The sequence below is a fragment of the Myxine glutinosa genome, chromosome 6 (assembly GCF_964187855.1).
Source record: "Myxine glutinosa chromosome 6, kmMyxGlut1.1, whole genome shotgun sequence".
Lineage (NCBI taxonomy): Eukaryota > Metazoa > Chordata > Myxini > Myxiniformes > Myxinidae > Myxine > Myxine glutinosa.
The window spans coordinates 45,968,616-45,976,895 of NC_136266.1; positions in this window are offsets into that span (position 1 = coordinate 45,968,616).

The window sequence follows — 8,280 nt, forward strand, 5'->3', positions numbered from 1 at the left end:
TTACAAGAAAGTGAAGTACATAACATGCCATTTATTTGTGGAAAAGAACATCGTGGAGATGCACGCCATTTCATCTGACACATTCCTCCAATCTTGGACGCCAATTATTCATGACGTCGTGCAACATGGCCAAGCATTCCCTCACAACAATTATTGTGGGCAATCTCATCATTTTGGCTTAATTCCTGGACAGTTTGAATTTTATGGGGATAAAAGTTTAAATCCTTATGCAATATGCGGCGTAGTGACGTGTGAGAAATTCTTAAGGCTAATGCATGCTTTCGGCTGGAGCGATGCGGACTTCTCAAAACTGACTCCCTTACACGCTCAATGTTTTGTGCCATTCTTACCGATTTGGGTGCTCCCAGCGGTTTCTCTTTTAAAGTTGAACCGGTCCTCTCAAACTTCTGATCACATAACTTGATAGCACGAACAGACGGCACATTTCCATGATGTTGAATATTGAAATGAAGTTTGAATTGACGTTGTGCAGCAGTTGCACTATCATTATTCTTGCAAAAATCTTTGATAGCGAAAGCGCATTCTTCACCTGACCAGTTCCACATGGTTACTCAAGTGTTCTGCCTGCAAAAAATAAAACTAAATCAGTAAAAAAAAAAAAAAATGCATGTTATGTACTTCAATATCATGAATGAATCTATTTTGAAATACAATTTTTTATTTCCTTCACACGAATTTCAAAAATGACCATATTTCTGGCTCACCCTGTACATGGCAATAGTAAGAATTGTATGAATATGTCTATGTTAGATGTAGTTGTACATTTGTAGTTTGGTGGGTGTAATTGTATATTATTAGGCTGTACTCGCAAAGCGGAAAGCAGGGTTAAGTAAGTGGGTGCGTGCGTGCGGACGTAAATTCAACCTATGACGTCATACTTATCATTTAAAAAAATCTACAGGAGGTGCTCCGATGGTGAAAATTTCGTGTCCATCGGACCAACACTTGCAGAGAAAAAATATTCATACTCATCAGATCAAGAGTAGAGGCCGAGATGGTGGCCGTGCCACACGACATATGACATCATAATTATCAATAAATATTCTACAGGACAAGGTGCTCCTATGGTGAAAATTTTTGTGTCAATCAGACAAACAGTGGCAGAGAGAAACAAATTCATACTGATCGAGTCAAGCGTTGTATTTGTATTATGACATCATCATTGACATTTTATTCCCCATGGAGAGTTCTTTACAATGAGCCATGTTTAATTTTTTTCCATGAAGTGGTTTCGGAGATATAGAGGTGCAACCTTATTCGGTTTTTCCAAGATGATGCCTTATCATGTGACCTGTGATGTCATAATTATCATTACAAAAATATACAGGAGGAGGCACTTCTATGGTGCAAAATTTCGTGTCAATCAGACCACGCTTGCCAAGAAAATGAATTTTTAAAATGCAGACATGTACGACATACGTATATAGTATGTATGTACACACGCAAGCAACAGATAACTTAATCCCACTTTTCACTTCGTGAGCGCAGGGTAATGAGTCCAATGATCGAACTCGGCGGTACTATTTTAGCTATTTTTACTATTTTGGCTCTTACACGAGCCTCAATCTTGTATACGAAAAAAACAAACCCTTGTGGACGGAGTAGAGGGTGGTGTATATATGGAGGATAGGACCAGAATTTTGTCCGTTGATCAATGGATGTATTTGGAGTGAAGGTGCGAGTGCTTTACTTTTGCCATGTGTCGTCATGGCTTGCAAACGAACAACCAAGCAGCTTGTAGAGCACTCGCCAAGTGACTTAAGCAATCAAGCAGTGGCCCCTTAAGTGGACCCCAGACCCCACACCTTGATGGCTTCGTGATCGTTGCATCCAGCCGAGTATGCACCCTGTTCCCTTCATTTCTGGAAATCCCCTTTCAAAAAATCCTAGATCCGCCCCTGCAGTAGATCCTGGAACCACCCCCACCCCTTCTAGATCCGCCCCATTATGTATAGATTCGTCGGGCGTCGCAAGCGGGTGAATGGCAGTAAAAAAAAATAATCTGGCATTATTCCATGGACAGGTAGCTCTCCTTCCGCAGACTGATAGTGGTCTGTAGCTCTCCTTCCGCAGACCGCCATCGATTTACGGACCAGCAGTTAAGAATCTCTAGTACAGAGCAACGCATTTTATGATTTATTCGAGCAAAAAGGTGGGGGTGGTGCCCTCTCTCTTCACCCTCTCCCAACACCCCTGGCAGATGGTTACAGGAGATTTTAGACACGTTTCCTTCACTTAATCACCCGCTATCTACTACAAGCACCATCCTCCGTATGGTACACAATCAAACAGACAATCCTTAAGCTGACATGTCCCTACTCATTATATAGAGATTGGCTACCTACTCGCATATGGACCATGCTACTCTATACAGTTCTATCTGGTTCAAGGTAATCTCTAACACTCCCCTCCCCCCCATAAACATAACAATATGTTGACGCCTCCCTCCCCCAAGTCAAATAAGTGGGGGGTCATGTCCTCCACATCTCCCACCCATCCTACACTGTCATGCGAACGTGACATCATTGCTTTGGTGCAATTTCTTTAGCTTTTTTGAACTGTATTAATTTTTTTTTAATCTGATTTTTAAAAAATGCTTATAATACAGGTGAAATACCCAAGAGAGAGAGCATCGCTTCCTTCAGTTGGAATCATTATAATTGCTTCAGCCATTATTGTGCTGGGCACAGTGATATTTATCAACAAACGCCGATTTTGCGATCTCCCCATCTGGTACTTTCACGATGTATTTTTGGTGTATTTTAATTGTTGTTAGTTATGAAAACGTTGAAGAATAAAAGATATGGCTTTTAAATGCTTATGACTTCACTTTATAGTAGCTTTTAAGCTTATTACTTTGTGGGCTACACATTTGAATGGGGGGGGGGGGGGGGGAGAGGGAATTTTTTCCCCTTACCATCCCGACATATGGAGTACGATTGTACTCCATGATAAAAACGAAAAACATGGTCTGTCCATCTGTCCATGAATCAGTGTGTCTATATTTCTCATAATTACGTCCTGTTTGAACATCAGTTGCACCCTGACTATGAAAGGTTATTTAGTTTGACAATTTACATGTGGTTTACCAATTATGAGGAGATCCTCAGTTTTCCATTGATGCCTTTCATGCATCATTGCTGTCACACATGACCGAGTACATGTTCATTGAAAATGACAAGTTCAAATCGCATTTTTACAAGTTTAGCTAATTGTTGCAAGACAGTTTTAAATGGACGCATTACTTGTCGACTGCCAAGTTGATTATGTGAAATTGTTAAGCTGGTCTGGTAATCGTCGGTTGCATCATCCTTTGTTTAAGATGGGTATTTAAGATGGGCCTACAGTGTATGGGTTTAGAGACAGTCTGAGTCATTGAAAAGATGGTTCAACTTACAACTGAACAGCGGACCTTCGTGGTTACAACCTTTCACCAAACCGGAAGTTTGCAGCGAACTCGTGATGCGTTCAGAGAACGTTTCCCAGAACAGGAGCCTCCAGCAGCCAAAACCATCTGGGCGAATGTTAGAAAATACCAAGAGCATGGCACTAGCCTCAACCGCAACAAGGAGAATTCTGGTACGAGGCGCACTGGGCGATTGGAAATGAACATTGCAGCAGTAAGGCAGCAAGTTTTGGAGCATCCTCGGGATACCAGCGCAAGACGAAATGGGACGGGATTGCCTCCGGCAACATTCAACCGGATCACAAGACTGGACCTCCACCAACATCCATATCGGATTCACATCCGGCATCAACTTACGCCAGGGGATTTTGACAGGAGGCTGGTGCTTGCCAGATGGTTGATAGCACGTTGCGAAGCAGATGTCAATTTCCTGCGGTATCTCGTTATATGGCGACGAAGCTGCTTTCGCCATGGACGGCAAGGTCAATACCCATAATGTTCTTGAATATGCACCGACAGGACAACCCCCGGAATTTAATTTTGACACCAACATGAATCGACAAAAGTGGACTTTGGTTGGGACTTTGTGGAAGTGGTCAGGTGATCAGACCATTTTTCTTTCAAAGGAATGTCAATGGTAACAGGTATCTGCAGATGATCAATGATGAAGTTTTACTGCAGCTGGAGGAGAACTTTGAGCGACAGGTTTGTGGTGTCTTCAGATATCTCTAGTGGGGCCAAGACTGTGCCCCAGCACATCGTCTTATCGCTGTCCGAGATCGACTGAGGGAACTCTTTGGAGACCGAGTCATCGCCCTCAACCATGCAGTGGAATGGCCGCCAAGATCACCTGACCTCACACCATGTGATTATTTCCTTTGGGGACATTTAAAGAACTAGAACGCCACTCAGTAGAGCGCATACTCCCGCCGTGGGTTTAGTTGGAATAATACGTTTTGTTTAACATCCCCTCTCCCCAAAACAATAAATGAAAAAGAAAGTAAGCCCAAACTGTCAGAGAATATATTTTGATATATCTCGGAATTAGAGGAGAAAAACATCATTTAAGAATAAGAATAAAAGCTTTAATACAGTAAAACAGAAAAAATAATTCCCAAAAAATTTTCCAAAAAAAATTCCTGGATCCGGAATAATATCCTGAGCTTCACCAAAAACTAATCAATTCTTCCTTATCCCAAGGGCAATCATCCCACCAACTTTCATCCAAATCCGTTCAGAACTTTTCCAGATATCTTGTTCACAAACACACAAACATACGAACACACACACACGCGGACGGACACGATCGAATGCGTTACTCACTGGCGGGAGTAATAAACCTGAAAATCGCAGAGCCAGAACCAGAATTATTTATTTGGTCTGGGAAGCCCATGCGAGGTTTCTTCTTCTCAGACTCTCACAACCCTGGGTGAATATGCGATCTTTTTTTTAAAAAAGTTGGAATTTTGCCAAATCTGTTTATTCAGTTTGCTAATATACCTCAGCTATTGACAAATCTAGAACTAAGTCTTTATAAGTTCATCAAATTCTGACACCGCGAATGACATTCGCTGAGCTAAATGTTGATATCTCTTCTGAGGTAAAAAAAAAAAAAAAAAAATTTTAAAGCATTATACGTATCAAACGATACATTTTTTAAAACTGGGAAAACTAATACACACTTTGGTGGTTTTAAAATAACAGAATATATCTTTATTATAAATAAAAAAATGAACATTGAAGATGACGCTGCTCACAAAATACACCGCTCTAACGCATAACCACGAGTTTAAACTACATTTACAACAAATATGAAAACTATTTTCATATCACAATGTTAAATATAGAATATATAGAAGATAATGTTTAAAAAAATGAGCCCTATCTTCCAATGGTAAAAATGTCCTTCAAAAAATTCCTGGATCGGGAATAATATCCTGAGCTTCACCAAAAACAAACAATTCTGCCTTATCCCAAGGGCACCAACTTTCATCGAAATCCGTTCAGACCTTGTCCAGATATCTTGTTCACAAACACACGAACACACACACACACGGACACGAGTGAATGCATTACTCCCTGGCGGGAGTAACAAGGTGTTCGTGACTCCTCCCCGTGATCTTGACGAATTGCAGGGCCATATTCGACATGAAGTGGATGCTTTGCGCAATGACCCGGCTATGGTGAGGCGAGCAGTTCAGGCCATGCTCCGCCACTGTGAGCTTTGTGTTGAAAGGGGAGGTGGACATGTTGAAGGTGTGGGGGCATAAAGGCCAATCATTCCTGAGAAAAGTTCACATCTGACGTTCATTTTGCACCAATTATCTTGACTTTCATCGATTAGCCAAACTTGTAAAAATGCGATTTGAAATGGGCATTTTCAATGAACATGTACTCGGTCATGTGTGACAGCAATGATGCATGGAAGGTATCAATGGAAAGCTGAGGATCTCCTCCTAATTAGTAAACCACCTGTAAATTGTCAAAATAAATAACCTTTGCATATTAACCCCTTGAATTCGGATTACCTTTTTTTTTGATACGCACTGTACGTATACAGTATATATATATATTTTTTAGGAGTCGCGGAAGGCGAGAGAACGAGGCCATTTGTAGGGTTCGAAGTTGGTTTATTCAAACAGCAAGATCCAGCACACTCAAAGCGAACGGAAGTCAGCATGCTTACATAAAGCCAAAAGCCCTCTTCGGAGGGCGTGGCTCCGGCAACCGCGCGTGCGTCACGTCCGCTGTCCGCACAACCAAAAGTCCAACAGGCCCGTGCGCGTGTGTTATGCCCAAATAAGGTAATGGTTACCTGCACATAAGGTAACCGCCACAATATATATATATATATATATATATATATATATATATATATATATATATATATATATATATATATATATATATATATATATACCTCTAAGACTCTCTAAAACCTTAAGGCTCTTGAAGCCCCTAAGACCATTGAAGCCCCCAAGAACCTTTAGACCCCCTAAACACTCCTAAGACCACTAATGACCCCCCAAAACCCTTAAGACCAAAAAGACCCTTAAAGCTCCTAAGACCCCTAAGACTCCCCAAATAACCATAAACCATTTAAGACACCAAGACCCTTAAGACCTCCTGGACCACCAAGACCTCGAAGACTCAAAAGACCGTTCAGACTTTATATGTTTTATGTGTGAGTTTGTCTTTTTGTGATCATTGTTAGCTCTTACACGAGCCTCGATCTTGTATACAAAAATAAAATAAAATAATAAAGAGACCCAAGACCACGAAGACTCCCCAAGACCCTTTAGACCCTCTAATACCACCAAGAGAGACCCTTTACACCCATTAAGTCCTTTGAATCCCTTTAGACCACTTCGACCTTAATACGAATTAGACCCCTTACTTCAGACATCAACATGTTATTTCAGACATGCTAGATAGCTTGGACCCATAACCATTCAGAGCTTTAGACCATATATTCCCTTTTAGCCCCTTTTGAGATGAGACCCTACAATTTTAATGGGATTTTGTCAGCCACAAAGCCTACAAGGCCACTCGAGGTGGGGGGTAGTCTCTCTTGGAATGTATCCTTGAGATTTTAGTATCCTTTTAGGTGTACTCCATGCAAACATCTACAGTGTTCTTGCAAAACCCAGACGATGCTTTTTGAACGATTAACCAACCCCCCAAAGGGTAGGGACCCTGCTATTACATAATACAAAGTACATTTCGACATTTTAATTATGTAATACTAACAGAAGTACAAGGTGTTGCCGGGCGGGGAGGAGGGGAGGGAGGGGATGGGAGGGGGGAGTGGGGTGGAGGGGGAAGGAAGGGGGGGAGAGGGAGGGAGGGGGAGAAGAGGATGGGAGGGGGGGAGGGGAGGAGTGGGGGGAAGGGGAATGGGGGAGAGGGGGAGGGAGGGGGAAGGGGAGGGGAGGGGAGGAAGGGGCAGGGATGGGGGAGGGGGTGGGGGAGAGGGGGAAGGGGAGTGGAGGGGGAGGGGGAGGATGGGGAGGGGGAGGGAGGGAAGGGGAAAGGGGGAGAGGGGGAAAGGGGAAGGGGAGGCAGGAGAGGAAGGGGGTTCACATATATGCTGGTGGGGTGAATGGGGTGAATGTGGCGTTCATCACGTTTCTGAGTTAAGTGTGATGCAGATCAGAAAGAAGAAGAAGCCATACTACCAACTTCGTACACTTCCGGAATTATTTGATTTATTTGTATTCAAATGTCTGGTGATTGTTTTGTATTTATTTATGCGAATGTGTACTTGTATATACCTGTCATTAATTTAAAAAGGCTTCGGCTCTTTCGAGCGATTTCTTTTTTTTAACTCCAAAAAAAACGATCGTTTTTTAATTTTTTTATTATTATTATTATTATTATTTTTGGCCTAAAACACTCCCAGGCACTCACTGATGAACCTCTGAAAGTTTGACGAAGATCCGTTCAGCCATCTCTGAGAAAAATGGCGACACGCAGACAGACAGACAGACACACACAGACACACACATACAGGCAGACAGACAGACACACACACAGACACACACAGACAGGCAGACAGACAGACACACACACAGACAGACATCTCTCTTATATCGTAGATTAATATTTGAAATTATTTGAAAAATGCTGATCATATTCCGTTTGTGGAATTTCCTGAAAAAACCCTCAAGCTATAATCCCAAAGCCAAGAAGTTTATATCCCAATTTAGAATTCCTTCTTAAATTTCAGGTAACGAAGAGATCATTGATCATTGTATTTGGGGTTTACAGCCATATACGTGGACACAGACAAAATACCCAGAATGGGCCGCAAACCTTGCGTGGTCATGTGATCTCGAATAGTCATCTTGTCC